This window comes from Triturus cristatus, chromosome 9 (genome assembly GCF_964204655.1).
Source record: "Triturus cristatus chromosome 9, aTriCri1.1, whole genome shotgun sequence".
NCBI lineage: Eukaryota > Metazoa > Chordata > Amphibia > Caudata > Salamandridae > Triturus > Triturus cristatus.
The window spans coordinates 1223196201-1223217223 of NC_140592.1; the positions used below are offsets into that span (position 1 = coordinate 1223196201).

Here is a 21023-nt window from a genome sequence, read left to right on the forward strand (position 1 = left end):
GACAGCGTTGGGCCTGATCACATGTGCACAACCGCCCTGACAAGGAGTGCACTTCAGTGCCAGGACTGCAGCAAAGGGGCTGCTGGAGCATTTCTCCATTTTTCAAAATACTTTTTTTAATATTTGCCAATTGTATATGTTTTCGAAAATAAATATATAAACCATTGCACACTTGCCAAGGACAGAAATATGGCTTTGCCAAGGCTTGCTTTATACAGAGAGATAGAAAGAGACAGGACGAATGAGAAATGAAGCTAGAGAAGGAGAAGGGAAGATCAAAATATAGAGTGAGAAATGAAGAGTGAGAGAAGAAGAAAAATTGGTATTGAGAGGAAAAGCACCCGTGAAAAAAACAAGACCTATAGCAGAAAGCGTGAGAGAGAAAGAGTGGGATCATAGAGTGTATGTGAGAGAGCGAGAGGAGAGGAAAGAGAGAGAGATAACAGAGGAAGGGCGAGAATTTGGAGGTTTTATTAACCCCCGATTTGCTGGGACAAAATTGCCATGGACACTTGGGTCCGTGGTCCTGAAAACGGACAATCATTACTGGTTCTTTATCCAGAACTCACAGATGTTGTAATATGGTCCAGTCACCACAGTCTTTTTAGCCCTCAAAATATTGCTGCCATGCACGTGGGAACTACTTCAGGGGGTAAAAGGACCAATCCAACACAGGGCAACTTAAAGTAGCCCCCACTCCCCTCTGACCAGGCAACTACAGGTGGGCGGAACTCGCGGAGTTTTACAATGCACAGGGAGTCCGCTGATAAGAGCATTGGCAGAGCTCATGAACAATTCACTAAAATGCCAGGGGTGGCGGAAGTGACGTCACATGCCCTTTGACCTTCAATTTCAGTCACACACTTGCTTACATATACACAAATATTTACACGTCCACACACAAATATTTACACGTCCACACACAATCTCCCTCACCTAAACTCACACTCACCTGCAAGCTCGCACACAAAATACATTTCAAAGCATGTTCTTTTACTTACCTCAACTGCCTGGGAATATCATACTCCAGCTAATTGTACTCCATTTTTTAGGTCTCGGGACCATCTGGTCTGCCGAAGGCAGAACCGGAAGTCCGGAGAATTAATGTTTTGGAGAAGAGGGGCTTGAACCCGCCCCTCTTCTCTCCTCTTCTCCATTGGCTGGCCTCTTAAATGCTGGCCAGCCATTGGAGAAGAGGCTTTGTCTCTCCGAACAGGCCCCTTCCTTTTCGGATTCGGGGGCGTGTTTTTTGCTACTTTTCTAATTTTCTCCTCCAGCCAATGGCAAGAGGAGAGAAAAGAAAAACACGCCCCCGAATCCGAAAATGACGTGCTTGAGGCTTTGCCTTGAATTCCCACGCAGATTATATCACTTCTCTGCTGCTTCAGATGTCGCTTTAAGTTTAGGCTTTTTGTTCCTCAATGTGTACATTATACCGCGTTAAATCAAACCAGTAAATCAGCAAATAAAAATAATCCCATCCATCACATAGAATGGATTTTTAATCAGGATCAAAGGTGGTGGAGAATCCCAAAAGGTTAATTATGGAAAACGAGACCCGCTTTATTGAAAACATTGATGATTTAGACAACATTTTGAAAGGGGAAAGATTTCAACTCCGTTAGGATTACTTTGTGAATTGGATGTTTGTCGCAAAAACATACAATAATTTGTAGATTACGAGTTCTAATCCCGCCACAGCCACATAATAGTTTCAAATTCGATAAATTGAGTATCATTAAATCGTATTGTTAAAAGCAAACCAATTAGGAATTGTGATTAGGCGCCATTACATTTAAAAAAAAATATTTTTCTAAATTAGAGTCTGTCGCTGACCGAAGAGGTGCGTTGTTGAGGTCGGTTGGGTTCCGCACCCACGGCTGATGTACGTTCGGAGACATTTGAAAATCCCCCCGAGTAGCGCCTTAGTTCGGAGGGAGGAAGGGGCATGATACAGCAGGAGGAGGAGGGAGAGGAAAGTGGCGTTAGGAGCGGCATGTCAGGGACAGCGAAGACGATTTACCCCTACCCTTCTACCCTCTAGCCCTCCCGCAGTCACCGCAGCAGAGCCCACTGCCCCACCCGGAGGCCCGGAGCAGCTCCATGGCTTCCGCAGACATCGCCCGGCAGTTGGTGAGTTAAACTGAACCGGGTGGGGGTCAGAGGAGAGGGTGGCTCCGACTACAGAGATTGGTCGCTGGGCACTTTTTTGTTCGGTTACTTGTGGACACTTTCTTTCCAGTTTTCGATACTCAGAAGACTTGGGCCCTTCCTCGAAGCTGGGAATGTTCGGTTTCCCGTGGGAGTCCGGAGCTGGGGTGCGGTGCCGCCTCCTCTGTCAGCCGCAGACCGGGCTGCATGCGCGTGCGTGACCCGTCCTCAGCTCTGTGGTCATCATTACTTTCATTCAGGGGAAAAGTAAAACTACTTCAGAAGGTGCGGTTCTTCTGAAAGTCTTTACTAGCTTGTAAAGGTTTACTCCTACAATATATTGAGTGTGAAAAAACCACAAACGTTGAAGAGTATTCTGCCTCACACTTTTTTTTCAGGCATTAAAATAATCATAACAGTGATTCTAACTGATAGGAAAGAATTAAAGACATATACGCTGATAAAAACCATAGAGGACAAGCATTTACAATGCAACGGTCTCGGCATTGTTAAAGTTAGAGCTATTGGCATTGCTCATGACAATGCCGTTTCTTTAAATGTTTTAAAAACAAAAACATAAACAAAAATAATGTCATGAGCAATGCCAATAGCTCTAACTTTACCAATGCCGAGACCATTGCATTGTAAATGCTTGTTATTCGCTACTAGTGAATGATGTTCCATTATTCACTATTAGTTTAATAAACAAGCATTTACAATGCAATGGTCTCGGCATTGGTAAAGTTAGAGCTATTGGCATTGCTCATGACATTATTTTTGTTTTTAAAACATTTGAAGAAACGGCATTGTTATTTACAATGTCAATAGCTTAATCACTCTCAAATGCGAGACCTATTGCATTTGCACCCACACACAGGACCACCTACACACACACTGATTAAGCTATTGACATTGTAAATAACAATGCCGTTTCTTTACATGTTTTAAAAATAAAAACATAAACAAAAATGTCATGAGCCATGCCAATAGCTCTAACTTTAACAATGCCGAGACCGTTGCATTGTAAATGCTTGTTTCAACAGTCGCGAGACGGATGTCGAACTAGCAGGCATGCTCAATCGTCGTATTTTTTCACTGAAGAAGCATGGTATGAAAATACACATTTATTCTGTAGTAGAATATCCGTTTTGCACTTATGCAGCCCAAAGAGGAGAATCATCAGTAGGTAGAGTTAGTAGGCGCTTCATCAAGGTTCCCGAACAGTCAAATAAGACGGATAACCGTGAGGATAGTTCACTCGGTCAAATACCCTGCTGCAGATATCGGAGTGAAGCCTGCAAGCCACTCGTTTCGGTCCCTGTATCATAATTTGGCTGGTTAATGTATCTGTTGTAGGACGCTAACTCAGTGCAACGAGCAAGCCACATATGTCAGCCTAATCTAGCCACTGGCGAATGCTAGTTGTGTGTGGCCCACTCATTCAGTTCTAGCTTTGTAACTCAACGCACAATGCATGCTGGGGTTTTACAACCCCTTAAAGCTGCAGCCCACAAGTCACACAGTGCAACCAATGATTGGCTATAAAGTTGACTGATTGACGTGTCACATAAAAAGAGGCAGCTCTGTCAGGGCAGGACACTCCGGAGATCTGGTTGAGATCAACAAAAACTGTTTCTCTTTTTTTTATTTTTTATGGAACTCTGATCGAGACTTCGTAACTTCCAAAGTGTTTGCTTGAACATGTTAGTAAAGCCTCACTCCACGGATCCATTATCATGATTTTACTAGCTCCAAGAAGAAACAAATACCGTGGCAGCAGGCGCTATGCAAAAAAAGGCATCGTTATTCTTGAACAAAAGAAGCTATCCGCAGTCATAGGAGCAAAAAATGATTTTATGCTATTTTGATTTTTTTAGGAATGGGTGGGTCAAAAACTAGAGGACAAAGAGAGATGGAAGGAGACAGGATACAAGAGGCGGGAAGAGGGAGGTGAAATCGAGGGAAGTGGTCAGTGAAGGGAAAAATGGATTTAGAATGAGGAAAAAGAGACCTAGACTTTTCCGGGCAGTCCAGGTCTTAAGAACTCTCTGTGACACGACACTATGCTCCGCCCTGCCTCTTTATTGTCCTATTCTCACAATACCTATTGTATGGAAAATCCTATTCAAAAGCTCCTAGCCTCCGCCCCCTCACTTCGTACCCTGACACTGGTGTTGCTATTCGCCCCTCCTTCTTAAGACCTCTTTAACAGTCCCATTTTACCTGCTGTCCATAATACCCGGCCATGATTATTCTGGGAATGTCATTTCCAGGGTGCGGCTTTTTCCGTTCAGTTGCAACTATCTGATGTCACAGCTCATGCTCCGCCTTTTCAACCTTAATTGAGGAGACCGGATGTCTGTCAAACAAACGTCGCGATTTCAGCCTCATCTGCGGTGATTGGGTAGTGAATTTAGAAAGAGCATGACGTTTTACTCGTCGAAAGAAATTTTTACTTTTACTCTACTAATGCCTTCCTGTGGGCGCAGAGTGGGTGGCATGCTACCCGTCCGCTAACCACTTCACCGCTTCATAAGGTGTAGTAGGCACTATATAAATCGCCATACCACGCCATACTATGTAACCTTTTGAAATAGGACATCAGTGACCTGCACGTCTAAAAGTGAACCCAATCACACGGTTGCACGGTCCCTGACTGAAGCGCTTCTCTGGAATGTTTCTATCTATCTGGGTTGAAGGTGGAGTTCTGGTTTGGGGCGGGCGTACTGGTGACAGACAGTCGGCGGGGCCGTGGGTCAGGCGGTGCACGCGGTGCACGTGGCTGGTTGTACTGAGAAGTGCTGCTCTTCGTAGTTTGCAGTAAATGGGGTCTCCTTAAATTGTTTCTGCCTCCCGCTTGTTATGTTTATATGCCTTAAAATGCAAAAATAACAGCCCCACGTAAAAACAAATGTATATTCTTGAGGGGAAAAAACGGCAAAAAAATAAATAAATATCCTAAATCAAAACCCACAACACACACAGGAAGAACGTACTCGGTAAAGAAAAAAATTCACGCAAAACAGGCAAGCAGCAAGACTTAAAGGTCTAATAATTCGCTCCATTTTGAAACAGCTCGTGAAAGCCGCAGTAAATGCTGGACATCTGCACCACCTTTCATCTCGCGCCTATCTGGAGCAGATGCACGGGTCAGCACACAGTGCACTGTACATACTCCTTTCTTTTGTTTACTGTAGGGAGCTGAGCCTTTCTTGGGGGGAGAGAGAGGGAGATGAAGGGGTGGGGTGGGGTGGGGGAGGTTGGGGGGCAGGAAGGTAGAAAAGAAAAGCGGCTAACAACTAACTTTTGTTTTTCGGGAGACTTTCAAGGGGGCCCCTGCCTCCTGCTGCGGCCGATTCAAATGCAAATGCCTGGGGCCAGGGGAGGGAGTCCGGGGGCACAGATAGTGTAGGTCAGCTGAAATGTCAAACGCTCACTCAGCTTTCGGAGCCTCACTGCCGGGAATATCAAGGCCTCAGCCAAGCTTCTACAACAAAGGGAAATTAGGCGGCACAGTGAAACAAGCACACCACTGCCTTTCTCCGAGGCGAAGCAGAAATGCCTCGGAGAAAGGCAGCGGCATTTTCGGATTGGGGGGCGTGTTTGTCTTTTCTCTCCTCCAGCCATTGGCTGGAGGAGAGAATGAGACTTCTTGCAAAAAACACGCCCCCCGATCTGAAAAGGACGGGGCCTAATCGGAATGACTGACCTCTTCTCCAATGGCTGGCCAGCATTCAAGAGGCCAGCCAATGGAGAACAGGGGAGAAGAGGGGCGGGTTCAAGCCCCTCTTCTCCAAGTCATTAAATCTCGGAGCTAGACTGCGCAAGCGCAGCCTTCGCAGCCGAGACCTAAAAATTGAGAGAAAGAAAGCAAGTAGAGCCCCAACCAACCTCCTCTATAATGACGAGTTTCCCCTGTGCTCTTGGCACTGATTTTTCCCCCTCTGAAGTCCGGGCTCGCAAAGGCAGTGCCAGGGGTCGCAAGGAGCACGCTGGGGGTCGCAGCTGTGACGCCTGGTGACCCCTAAATGACATCCATGGCAGTGCTGCCCTCCGAGAGACTGAACAAGCAGCACTGAGGGAGTGCGAGGATGGTGATTCTGGGATGGTACAGGCAAGAAATGTACAAGGATTTTCGGTACTTCAAGCAAAATAGAGTTTTACCAGCTGAGGCACTCCACTTGGACCCAAAACGGGTACAGGGAAAACATTAATAAATATAGCCGCACATTTTCATTTTCAAATGAGTGCTCGTGGCAGAGTCTTGTCGTCAGGCAGCACCTAAAATGACAGAGAATAAACGGAATCACGCAACTGTTTTTGCAAAGTACGCCTTCTGCAGAAACACGTATTTATTGTTCTATAAGGATATATGCCGTGGCATGAGAAGGGGCCATGTGCAGAGATGCAAGCAGGTTAAATGGTTCCTATTCCCCAGGTTGAGTGGTACAAGACAGCCTTACAGTGTGTTTTGTGGGTTCACTCACCCCCCTGGTTCCCTAGCCTTCTGGCCCGAAGCGGTAACTCCCACATTGAATAGTAAAAGGCGGCCATATTTGGGGTGCCGTAGCCCCCTCACGCCCCTAGCTCCTGGTTGAGTTGGTAGACAGTCTTATTTGCGGGTGCTATAATTAGGGTGCACTGGGCCCCTTCGACCCTGGGCCTGAACCAGCACTTTGATTAGTAGAAGACCGCCATAATTGGGGCGCAGTGAACCCCCCAGGCCTCTGGGCCCCAGTGCCACAGCATGGCTGCACCGAAGAGTCCTATATCCCTGCATGTACAAAGTAAACTATGCTTTTTCAGCAATCCTAATGTCTCCTTTTTAGGTCTCGCCTGACCCAGCGCATGTGCTGGTCTGGCAAGCCTTATTGAGAGGGCTCCAAAAAGTGCTACCAGGCCAGCCTAGCGCTACAGTGCATGTGCGCAGGCACGCGCACCGTGCTTTACCGCAATTACTTTCACTTTTGCGGCTGTACGGCCGCTTTGATGTTTGATCGTGATCCCGATTGCGATCACTTTAACTTTCGCGGCCGCTTTGCATAGCAAATAGGTCTCGCTTTTGGGACCTTATAAGTATTTAGTTATGCAACTGTTGCATGGCTAAACACTTATAAGGTCCCAAAGGCGAGACCTATTGGCTATGCCAATGCTTGTTAGGATAATGACAGCCCTCCAACCTAACACGACCTAATCGCCTCTAGCTCATCTATAACCCCACCAAACATCTGCACGAACTCACACATCTGCAGTGCTTAGTTCGTATAAAAATAAGTGTCCGGGCCCTAGTCAGGGGGCCACTGCAGCTGGCACCACCTATAGTCCTTACCAGCACTGCCAGTGATGACACCATCGCAACTACTAGCCACCACACTGCTACAAGTGTGACAATTCAGACTATTCCAGGCCACCCGGAGGCATATAAATGACATGGGGGGGGGGGGGGGCAAATATTCATTTTTAATGGATATTGAATGATTAAACAACTGTTATTGTGCTCGTTTCAGAATTAGACAAACAGCGCCACCGTTTGGCAGACTGTGATAATAGCCGCTGTTGAGAATTAAGTACTAGTGCCGAGCAGCGGAAACCACCAGCTAAAATTAAGCACTGCATATCTGCCTTTTACAATAATGATCACACCTAACTCCTATTACTTTTATCTGCCACAACAAACTGGGGTGACGGCATGGAATATTTGCTTCAGCGCACAAGGCTAATTGCAATAACCAATAACACTAGATTAGCTACTAACCTTGGCTTCCGAGGAGTATTCTGCCTGGTGTAAAGCGCTTCAATGCCTCGTCAGGAGTAGTAAGAGCTATATAAAGGCAATTACAATTACAAAACAGAGGATCCAACATTAGGAGTACAGTAAAAGCTCTGTACCAATGTATTGCGTAGCCAGCCAAACCAATATCCTCAAACAGCCTTTATTTTGTTGTGTATTCTTTTTGTGTAGTATTAGCATCGCTGACCGGTAGTAGAGGAGAGCAGGGACAAGAGGCTGTAAAGCAGTAGTGGGCATGCCAAGGTTCTGTACCCATGTAACCCTGTGCCAGCCAGCTGCTATAAGTTTGTACGGCTTCAGTGTCCCACTGGCACTGTGCCATGTACCCAAGTAACTATATATCTGACAGAGGTAAAGGGAAGAGATGTAAGTGAGAGGTGAACGGGTAAATTGCTGACCTGTAAACTGCAGATTTGGGCTGATACTTAGCTTTGACCAATTAATAGATGATTGTGAGCACATCACTTTTCCACCAGTGTATCAAATTCAGAATGTTAATAATGTAAATGTATTTAAAAATAGGTCTACAGTGCCACATGCCAATTATCTGTTCCTACCATGTCCTCGACACTTCCTCTTCATCTATAATCCAGTCTACAGGGGCGTAGCTATCATTGGTGCAGGAGGCAAGGTGCACCGGGGCCCAGAGCTCTGAGGGGCCCATTTATCCCTGATAATTGCTGTAGTTTACTACCCTAACAGCAGTCCACTGGTCCATTTTTCTTCCCATGAGATCCCTGTTACACTACTGTTGGTATCAACCCGCTACCATCACCATAATAATCTCCGTTTGGTACTTCATGTTTGAGATGCTCCTGCTACAACAAAAATGTTCTCTGAGTGTTCTATGGCTCCTTAGATTTAGGTCAGCAATATTAAAATCTATCTGTGAAAAATTGAAAAGATTCTCTGTACATGGGTATTGTGTGTTTTAGAAACCCAATATTTGGGTAGTGTATTTTCTTTCCCTTCTTTCTTGACTTTTTAGCTTCTGAGGTTTTCCCTTTTTTCTTTTCTAAACCAATTTTTTGTTTTTCCAAGTGGAGTACCTGAACCATTGTTTGGACTATATTGTTAATTACCCCTGGTTCAGGACCTAGGGTTGTCCCTGATGTTTGTAATGATTAAATAAACAGTGACTTGGTTCAGTCCCAATGTTTATTATCAGTATGCCCCATTCATAAACAATGTGCCACTGAGTAAACAGTGACTTGGTGCATCATCAGTGTTCATACTATGCCCCATTCGTGAACAATTTGCAACTAAATGAACAGTGACTTGGTGCATTATTAATGTTCATTATACAACTTATGACCCATTCATGAACTATGTGGCATTAAATAAACCTTGACTTGGTCAAATGTCAATGTTCATTATACAACTTATGCCCTGTTTATGAACAATGTGCCATTGAATAAACAGTGTTTTATTCCATAAACAATGATTCCTTATACAAAATATGCTCCCTTTATGAAAAATGTGCAATTACATTAACAATTCTCTGTATTGTCCATCATTCAAATAATACTCCAAACATTAAGTATGTGTAATATTTTAACAATGCTTCATCCCATAAACCATACTCCATTACGCAAAGGATGCTCCATTCATGAACAATGTACCATTTAACAAACAATGCTTTAGTCCATGAACAATGCCCCATTATAAAATAATGCTCCCTCATGAACAATACCCATTAAATGAACAATACTTTGCTGCATAAAGTTCCCATTATATAAGCAATGCTTCATTAATAAAAGATGCTCACTTCATGGATGATATGTGATTAAACAAACAACACTTTGTTTCATAAAGTTCTTCAATATACAAACAATGATCCATTAATGACTATTGTACCTTTAAATAAGAAAAATGCTTTCTTTCATTAACATAATTCAAAAATGCTCATTTCAGGAGAAAAGTGCCATTAAAACAATAATCCTTTGCTTTGTGAACAATATTCAATCATGCAAACAATGCTGCATTCATGAGCAATGTGCCAATAAACAAACAATTGTTTGTTCCATAGACAATGCTCCATTCGTCGAAGAATGCTCCGTTCGTGAACAATGTACCATAAAATAAACAATGCTTTGTTCCGTCAACAATGCTTCATTCCTTGAAGACTGCTTCCTTCATTAAAAAGGTGCCATTAAATGAACAGTGCTTTGTTCTATAGACAATGCTATGTGATACAAAAACATTCCATTTATGAACAATGTCCCATAAACAAAAATGCCTTTTTCCAGAGACAATGCTCTATTGGTCGGACCAGGTTGGACTGGGACTGAAAATAGGTCTGGGCACCAAAATAAAAGTGGCCCCGTTAGTGATTTAGATAGCTAAAAAAAAAGGCCCACGTTTGCAAATTGGAGAAATGTTGTACTTGTAAAGACAAGCTGCGTTTTGCAATGCATGGACAAGAACCTGGATTTGAGCTTGTTGCAGGGAATGTTTGTTTTAATATCAGGGAAATCAACAGCAAAAACCGGTCTAGTAAACTATAAAACAGACCCTCCAATAGCTAAAAAACAGACCCACACAGTGAACTGTCAGACCAGTACATTAGGCATTGACTGATTACCCTATAGGCCAGTTCAATCCTGGTCGAAGAATGCGCCATTCATACAAATTGTACCAATAAATATTAACTATTTTGTTCCATGGACAACGTTCCATTATTCAAAGAATGCACTATTTGTGAACAGTGTACCATTAAATGCACAATATTTTGTTCCATAGACAATGCTCCATTATTTTAACAATGTTCCATTCATGAACAATGTACCATTCATGAACAATGTACCATTACACAAACAATGCTTTGTTCCATGGACAATGCTCCATTAGTCGAAGAATGCTTCATTTGTAATCAATATACCATTAAATAAGCAATGCTTTGTTCCATGGACAACACTCCATTCTTCAAAGAATGCATCATTCGTGGACAGTGTACCATTAAATGCACAATATTTTGTTCCATAGACAATGCTCAATTATTTGAAGAATGTGCCATTCATGAACAATGTACCATTACAAAAACAGTGCTTTGTTCCATGGACAATGCTCCATTAGTCAAAGAATGATTCATTCAGGAATAATGTATCATTAAATGAGCAATGCTTTGTTCCATGGACAATGCTCCATTAGTCAAAGAATGATTCATTCGTGAATAATGGATCATTAAATGAGCAATGCTTTGTTCCATGGACAATGCTCCATTAGTCAAAAAATGCTTCATTCTTGAACAATGTACAATTAAATAAGCAATGCCTTGTTCATAGACAATGCTCCATTATTCAAAGAATGCACCATTCGTGAACATTTTACCATTAAACAAACAATATTTTGTTCCATAGACAATGCTCCATTGTTTGAAGAATGGTCAACAATGCTTTGTTCCATGGAAAATGCTCCATTAGTCAAAGAGTGCACCATTCGTGAACAGTGTACCATTAAATAAACAATGCTTTCTTCCATAGGCGATGCTTCGTTATTTGAAGAGTATTCTACTTATGAACAAGGCCCATTAAACAAGCAGTGATTTGTTCCATAAACAATGTTCCATTGTTTGAAGAATGGTAAACAATGCTTTGTTCCATGGACAAAGCTCCATTATTCAAAGAATGCACCATTTGTGAACATCTTACAATTAAATAAACAATATTTTGTTCCATAGACAATTCTCCATTATTTGAAGAATCTTCCATTCATGAACAATGTACCATTAAACAAACAATTCTTGGCTCCATAGACCATGCTAAATTGTTTGAAGAATGTTCATGCTTTGCTCCATAAACAATGCTCTATTAGGTAAAGAATGTTCCTTTCATGAACGATGTCCCAATAAATAAATAAATACTGATTCGTTCCTTCGAGAATGCTCAATTATTCAAAGAATGCACCATTCGAAAACAGTGTACCATTAAATAAACAATGCTTTCTTCCATTTAGAATACTTCATTATTTGAAGAATGTTCCATTCATGAACAGTGTACCATTAAACAAACAATTCTTTGTTTCATAGAGAATGCACCATTATTAGGAGAATGCACCATTCACGAACAGTGTACCATTAAACAAACAATTCTTTGTTTCATAGAGAATGCACCATTATTAGGAGAATGCACCATTCGTGAACAGTGTACCATTAAACAAACAATTCTTTGTTTCTTAGAGAAGGCTTCATTATTTGAGGAGTATTCTATTTATGAACAATGTACCATTAAACAAGCAATGGTTTGTTCCATAGACAATGCTCCATTGTTTGAAGAATGCACCATTCATGATGAACGTACCATTGAATAAACCATGTTTTTGATCCATAGTGAATGCTCCATTATTCGAAGAATGCACTATTCGTAAAAAAGGTACCATTTAAATATGCCATGTTTTGTTCCATAGCCAGTCCTCCATTATTTAAAGAATGCACCATTGGTGAGCCGTACACCATTAAATAAACCATGTTTTGTCCCATAGAGAATGCTCCATTATTCAAAGAATGCACCATTCGAGAACAGTGTACCATTAAATAAACAATACTTTATTCCAAGCACAATGCTTCATTGTTTGAAGATTGTTCCATTCCTGGGGAGTGTACCATTAAGCAAACAATGCCTTGTTCCATGGACAATGCTCCATTCATGAACAAAGTACCATTAAACAAACAATGCCTTGTTCCATGGACAATGCTCCATTCATGAACAAAGTACCAATAAACAAACAATGCTTTGTTCCATAGAGAATGCACCATTATTAGAAGAATGTGCCATTCGTGAACAGTGTACTATAAAATAAACCGTGCTTTCTTCCTTAGACAATGCTTCATTATTTGAAGAGTATTCCATTTATGAACAATGTACCATTAAACAAGCAATGCTTTGTTCCATAGACAATGCTCCATTGTTAGAAGAATGGTAAACAATGCTTTGTTCCATAGACAATGCTCCATTGTTTCAAGAATGGTAAACAATGCTTTGTTCCATAGACAATGCTCCATTGTTTGAAGAATGGTAAACAATGCTTTGTTACATAGACAATGTTCCATTGTTTCAAGAATGGTAAACAATGCTTTGTGCCATAGACAATGCTCCATTGTTTCAAGAATGGTAAACAATGCTTTGTTCCATAGCCAATGCTCCATTGTTTGAAGAGTGGTAAACAATGCTTTGTTACATAGACAATGTTCCATTGTTTCAAGAATGGTAAACCATGCTTTGTTCCATAGACAATGCTCCATTGTTTGAAGAGTGGTAAACAACGCTTTGTTCCATAGACAATGCTCCATTGTTTGAAGAGTGGTAAACAATGCTTTGTTCCATAGACAATGCTCCATTGTTTGAAGAGTGGTAAACAATGCTTTGTTCCATAGACAATGCTCCATTGTTTGAAGAGTGGTAAACAATGCTTTGTTCCATAGACAATGCTCCATTGTTTGAAGAGTGGTAAACAATGCTTTGTTCCATGGCCAATGCGCCATTAGTCAAAGAATGCACCATTCATGAACGATGTACCATTGAATAAACCATGTTTTGTTCCATAGGAAATGCTCCATTATTTGAAGAATGCACCATACGTAAAAAATGTACCATTAAATACACAATGTTTTGCTCCACAGCCAATCCTCGATTATTTAAAGAATGCACCATTGGCGAACAGTGCACCATTAAATTAATCATGTTTTGTCCCACAGAGAATGCTCCATTATTCGAAGAATGCACCACTGGTGAGCTATGCATATTTAAATAAACAATGTTTCGATCCATAAACATTGCTCTGTTACAATGGCATTGCCCTGTGCCATTGGCAGTGCGCATGAGCAGTCCCCGTGTGGCTTCCTGGTGGCACAGGCGCCCTGGCGCTCTTCCTGAGGCATACGGCGAGTGCAGTGGGCCATGCACCAGCGTCCCCCACCCCAAGAAGAGAGCTGGACGGACAGCACAGCGACCCCAAAGAGGCTGCTCGCTCTCGGTGCTGGGGCCACGTCTAGCACTGTGAGAAGTCTCCGGCTTACAAGTAATTGGAAGCATTAACTTTGACATTTGCGCGCCATCCAGAGGGAACTGTGCTTCTGCGGCGAGGCAGCGGATTACAGCTGGAAATGACTGACCACAGACACGCGTCATTGCCTTCGGGACAGAGCGGACTGCCCTGCGGGAAATCCGCTCATTTCTTGGCAGCTCATTTCCTCTGCGAAGCTGACGGTGATGGGACTGAGTTTGCTTGACATGTGATTGACGTTTCCACCATTCCCAGCCATTCCCAGGTGATGCGGCGTGCAGACATTCCCTGATTTCCCCACAGGCCTGCTCACTTCTTTCAGAGCTTCCATTCTGAAGCCAAACTGGCCAACACAATGTGGCCAGTGGCGACTGGTCAGTCAAACCCCAACACTGACCATGAAGACGATCGCGCCTCTGAATAGATGGGGGTCCTTTGCTTTCTGCATAGCGCTGGCCTGTCTGCTCCTATCACATGTTGTCATTGACTGTGAACATCAAGGCGCTTTATGTAGATCATGCGGAAATCAAGTGTTTTAGGAGTTGACTTGTTTATGTAGAAACATGCTGCCCCCCTTAGAAATCTACAAAGTTTGTGACAGAGGACGACGGCTGTTGCAATTTCTTGGTTTAGATGATTACGAAGTTGAGAAGCTTTTTTCGCTGCAAACTGTCCGAAGGTTTATTGAAATCTCTCCAACCTTGAAAAGGCTGTAGAGTGTTGTTTTGTCATTTGAGCGTGGAATGTGTTATTTTTGTAACAGTGAAAGGAAACAGACACTGGGGAAAGCTCATTGAAGCCCAACACGTGTGTAATGCAAAAACCGCCAGCAAGCGATACAAATATATTCTAAGTGCATTCCGCGATGTCAATGGGCCAGCGCTTTACACGCTGGAACACACACTGCTAAATCCTGTACATTTCTACACCACTTGTATGCGTTTCCTTCGACACAGTAAGTGGGGAGACGAACGTGTTCTCATTGAAACTCGCGATACCCCCGACGAGCAGGTGCCTGGCTCTCGGGAAGAATACGAGAAGGCCTTGAGGAGTAGATCCAGGGAGGGGGAGTGGAAATGCTGACGTCACTAAAGTGCCCGCGTGGTTATGCCAGCGTCAAAACGGGCCTGCGTTTACTTGCACAGTCGGGCTAAATGTGTCCTAACACTGGAATGCAAGAAGACAGTATGTTGTGTCTCAACGTGTAATACTGCAAACTGTTCAGTAGTGCGTTAAGCAGGTATAAAACAATTTGAAATGTTATTACAACCAGATAGATATATATTTGTGTCCTCACCATCATTTATTTGTCACATATACTTATTTAACGCTCACAAAGGTCTTACACAAGATACACTTTGCAGAAAGCAGTTAATGTTGTTTCACTATGCTAGGCCAATGTGCATAGAAAACTCTCCACAAAGTGACCTTGTGGAGACAAATTATGTGCATATATCTGTCATTTTACATATCAAAGCTTTTCAAAAAGGTAAATTACTGAGAAATATTCTACAAACATTACTTAGCCCAGCAGGAGTCAAGTCGAGTGGAAATTATCTCAGCTTGGTCGCAGAAAGCGAAGCACATAACCCATTTCTTTCACTTTTGCAAATCTATTCCCTTGCTTTATAGTAAATAATTGAATTCTGTTTCTGCGTGAAAGAAACCAGGGAAAGGACAACAGGTGCACATGGCTGTTTACCCCTTTCATGCAAGGGCTATTTGTTGGGCTCCTGCACTGCAAAAGCTGATTTTGGAAAAATGTTGAAAACTCTATATATCTTAGTTTTAGGGCACATAGAGACAAGATGCAGGCATAAATACATTTGCACACATTTCACATCTCTCTGATTTAAATGTCAATTTACTTCCAATGTTCTTTTGTATAGATTGCATTATATTGTGTCATCATTTATACAGCGCTTCATACTACTGACGAGGCGCTTACGTGCACTTCTAAACAGGTAGCATGCAACTCCATTGGAATAGTATGGAATGCTGTGTCTGCCATGTGGCCTGTGTGAGTGGGGTTTTTAGTGCTGTGTGTAAGGACCAGAGATATACCAGTCTTGTGTTTCGTCACTGCAGCTCGGTGTGAAGATGGAGCAAAGCGCCATGAAGTAGTAGTGAAAAGACGCGAGGGATAGGATGCTCAGGCATTAGCGTGAGTGTTGTTGGTGCTTTTTACATCACAAGGGCTGATTGGTGGATTGGGGCGGTGTGTTATTTTTGAAGATGAGAGCCCAAAATGCCAATTACAGGTTAAAAATTCACACAAGAAATTCCACACTTGACAGTCCATACATGGACAAGAATTTAAAGGTACAAACCATTACCTTTTATTAATAATTAAGAATCAAATACAGAAAACCAGATATATTGGGTCGTCAGATCAATCAGAAATAATGAAAAATGCAAATAATCATAACATATCGTTGGCAGTGGAAACGAAGCCCTGTTCTATCAAAAGCTAGAACCGAATACTGTTGAACACGTTCAAAAGGTGAATAAAGGAACATTTGTTATATGGACTGCAAAGTCTGACTAGGAAGATCTGAAAATAATCTAAATCCAGAGTGAGGAACAGACCCGCATGGAGTCTGGAGTGAGGAACAGACCCGCATGGAGTCTGGAGTGAGGAACAAACCAGCATGGAGTCTGGAGTGAGGGACAGACCAGCATGGAGTCTGGAGTGAGGAACAGACCAGCATGGAGTCTGGAGTGAGGGACAGACCAGCATGGAGTCTGAAGTGATGAACAGATAAGCATGGAGTCTGAAGTGATGAACAGACACGCATGGAGTCTGGAGTGAGGAACACACCAGCATGGAGTCTGGAGTGAGGAACACACCAGCATGGAGTCTGGAGTGAGGGACAGACCAGCATGGAGTCTGGAGTGAGGAACAGACCAGCATGGAGTCTGAAGTGAGGAACAGACCAGCATGGAGTCTGGAGTGAGGAACACACCAGCATGGAGTCTGGAGTGAGGAACACACCAGCATGGAGTCTGGAGTGAGGAACACACCAGCATGGAGTCTGGAGTGAGGGACAGACCAGCATGGAGTCTGAAGTGATGAACAGATAAGCATGGAGTCTGAAGTGATGAACAGACACGCATGGAGTCTGAAGTGATGAACAGACACGCATGGAGTCTGGAGTGATGAACAGACCAGCATGGAATCTGGAGTGAGGAACAGACCAGCATGGAGTCTGCTCTCTAAGGAATCAGGAAGGAATCCTGGCTCCTCCACAAGATGGTGAGCCTTTATATATTTCTAGACAGAGAAACGGTGCAGTCACTGGAGTGTGACAAAGACAGATGCATAACTCCACCGACATGTATGTAGAAAACACATTACATTTTAAACTTAACGTTTGCCCTACATCAATGAATACACTGTGCTATGCTTGACACAGAAAACAATAATACATTCTGAATTGTAAGTAAAAAACAGCTCTTCTGTTCTGCTGGAGGGAATGACCGTCAATTCACATGGAAAACATAGATCCATACATGTTATAAATGTTACAGAGCAAATGAGACTGCTGAGTAAATAGAATTTCATACTACTAAATGAATACAGAAGGACACACGCGAGCTCTGCGGGACACAGAATGGGAGGGGGAAACAAGCTGTATGCCTGAAAACATGCGTAGGCGGAAAGCCTCACTCAGGTCAATGTTAAAGAAATAATTTCATTTTAAACACAAAATAAACAACACAAATGCATCTCATTAGTATCATTTAATACACAGTTATTAACTGTGGAATCTGTGCACACAGTGTGGATGTGTAGCGGGTGGGAGACTTGTGTGGCCTGTGTGGGAAGGATGCTCATGTCATGCATGTATGACAGTGCACTCAAGCTGTCTCTCCACAAGGGTGTTGCTGCACCTACATGAGTGTTGAGGAAGAGTGTGACAATAGACACAGCCATGTAAGCATGCACACTCCCACCACCGTTAAAGTGCTGACCGGGCATGAAGTTCAGGAGATGGCTCCACGATGCTAGGGCAGGATACACAAACTGTACCTCCAGGGTGCAGCTATGGTAGTGAATTTACTCCCGATGGGACTTCACACATATGATCTGACATGAAGTCCACGCGGGAACACCACGATGCAAGGGCAGGATACACAAACTGTGTACCTCCAGGGTGCAGCTATGGTAGGGAATTTACTCCCGATGGGACTTCACACATATGATCTGACATAGTCCACGCGGGGGACACCACGATGCAAGGGCAGAATACACGAACTGTGTAGCATCCACGGTATAGCTATTGTTTTGACTTTACTCCCAATCAGGTTTCACACATATGACCTGATATGAAGTCCACGTGTGTGGGCACCATGATGCAAATGCAAGATACACAAACTGTGTACCTCCAGGGTGCAGCCATGGTAGTGAATTTATTCCAGATGGGTTTCACACAGATGATCTGACATAAAGTCCACGCGGTGAACACCACGATGCAAATGCAGGATACACCTACTGTGCAGCCCCCAGGGTATAGCTATAGTATTAAATTTACTCCCAATGGGGTTCACACGGATGATCTGACATGAAGCCCATGTGGTGGACACCACGATGCAAAGACCATGTCAGCAGCAACCGACACAGTGCGTCGCCTCTCGCGTTTAGCTGTGGGTGTGAATTTACTCCTTGTGTGCTTCTGTACAGATGACTAGACCTGAAGTTTGGTGCAATGGTGACATGACGTCACAGTGCAAAGGCAATGGCAGTGGGTACACATGTTAAATGCAGCAATAAAACGTATTTCCAAACTGTTCTCCTTCCTTGCTTCCTTCGTGTGATAGATTCACATTCCCACTCTTGCCAATGGCCTCCGTTCGTGACGCAGTCCGTCGCTGAGTTGGATTTTACTTTTGCTCTAGTGTTATATTTTCCACTTCTTGCAGATGCCAGGTATCTCTCTGCACCCTGTGTCAGTGTCGCCCCTTTATGTTCACTCAAACCTCACTGATATGGAGGCTGACTGGTGCACTAAAATGTCCAATTGGTGTTAGTTTTAGAGTATGCTATTACCCCTGGATTGTTTAACGTGAAACACATACCATGGGTCTCTATGTGTAGAGTTTGAACAACACCTCGTCTGGAATTTCAGCAATAAATATTCAGCTGTTGGTTCAGACTCTCAAATAATTTTGTATAACAATTAATTTAGAGGGAATTCAGGCAGAACCAATACCTGGCTGTTTATGTGCCGCATGGTTGCATGAAAGTAAGTGTGCATGCTTTCTTTGCATACGTGTGTGTACGCTTGTTGTAGGCATGCATGGGTATACGTGTCTGTGCACGGTTGTACATGTGTGCGCACTTGTTATAAGCCTGTATACGTATACATGTCTGTGCGTGTGTGCACACGTCTGAGCACGCTTCATAAACAAATCTCCGGCACCATTCATAAGGCGACAACGGGGGGCAAGCGCACGTTTCATCTTTGGGATCGGGAAAAAGCCACCAATAAATTGTTTTAAAGCATTCGTTGCAATTGTTTTCTGAAGACCCCGAGCAAAGATTCAGGGCCTGATATATATCTTGGCGGATGGGCTACTCCGTCACAGACGTGACGTATATAACGACCACCTTACTACAACTGCATTATATCCTATGGCACTTGTAATAAACGTGACGGATATCCCGTCCGCCGTATTACAAGTAAAAGTTTATTATATCCAATGAGACTTGTAATAAACGTGACGGATATCTTGTCCACCTTATTACAAGCATATTATATCCTATGGCACTTGTAATAAACGTGACGGATACCCCGTTCACCATATTACAAGTGCATTATATCCAATAGCACTTTTAATAAACGTGACGGATACCCCGTCCACCATATTACAAGTGCATTATATCCTATGGCACTTGTAATAAACGTGACGGATATCCCGTCCCCCGTATTACAAGTAAAAGTTCATTATATCCAATGAGACTTGTAATAAACGTGATGGATACCCCGTCCGCCGTATTACAAGTTCATTATATCCCATGGCACTTGTAATACAGCAGACAGGATATCCGTCACGTTTGTGATGAAGTAGCCCATGCACAAAGATCTGAAACAGACCCTCAGTCCTATACTTAGGGCCTGGAGAAAGCAAGGACCAGCTCCTATAGTTTTAAGGATAGATAGGATATTAAGGTCTGCAGCTACAGTGCAGGCGGTAGTGATGCAATAAATTGCTATGTGCAATGAAGGGTCGCAGGTGACATCACATGGGTGAATCCTTGCTAGTGCTTAAATTGAGCCGGTGAGGCCGACTGGGACAAAAAGGCATGAGGTGGAGTCAAGACTATGCAGCCCTGGTTTTTGGCATCACCCGCATTTGATGGCACCGGCTGCGGGCTACTGAGAAAAACCTTTTGGCCCGCACTAGTTCTTTTACAAATTAAGCATTACCCCTGGCTGCTGGGAGCCTGGGTAAGGGCAAGGTGTGTGAACTCCAGAAAGTAATCAGATCCTAAGTACTACCTGCAGGGCAAAACATGAGGCCTGTGGAGAGACTGTGAAGGGAGGATGGGGAAGTGGCGGCCATGTTGCCTGGGAGACCAGCCATTGGGAACACATTGCCCACATTACACCACAACAAGGGTTTTTTAGTGCAGGCCAAAGTAAATGTGCACCTTTCCACTACCTTTGGAACGAGCTGTGGCTCACTGTGACAAATTCATCATAACCAGGAGGATGTGAGGGTGGTACCAGTAGAGTTGCATGGTCAGCGTTAACAGAACTGATAGTCAAGGATGCGTTCAAAGCATGCCAGCGGTGCTTTAAATGGGCAGGTACTCACAGGTACTGAGCACCTGCACTTCTTTCATTTGAAAGGGCGAGTACCAGCACTTCTTTGCAAGAGTGCAATACTTTTAATAGGAGAATACTGTCGAAGTGACACCTTCAGATTACTTTAAAATTCACAGGGTCACTGACTCGGGTAGAATACCACAGCAACAAGGTTCCATGTACACATCACAGCGTGACATAGTGAACACTCCAAATGTTAACAACCCCGACTGCTACAAATACCAGCACTTCTGAGTAGCAAAGAGGTA

The 21023-nt window shown here is 43.2% G+C and overlaps 1 protein-coding gene across 1 annotated transcript in view; it reads left to right on the plus strand.

The window, feature by feature from the left end:
* GALNT16 (polypeptide N-acetylgalactosaminyltransferase 16) overlaps positions 1 to 21023 on the plus strand; it is a 509878-nt gene that overhangs the window by 195764 nt on the left and 293091 nt on the right. The window lies entirely within an intron of this gene.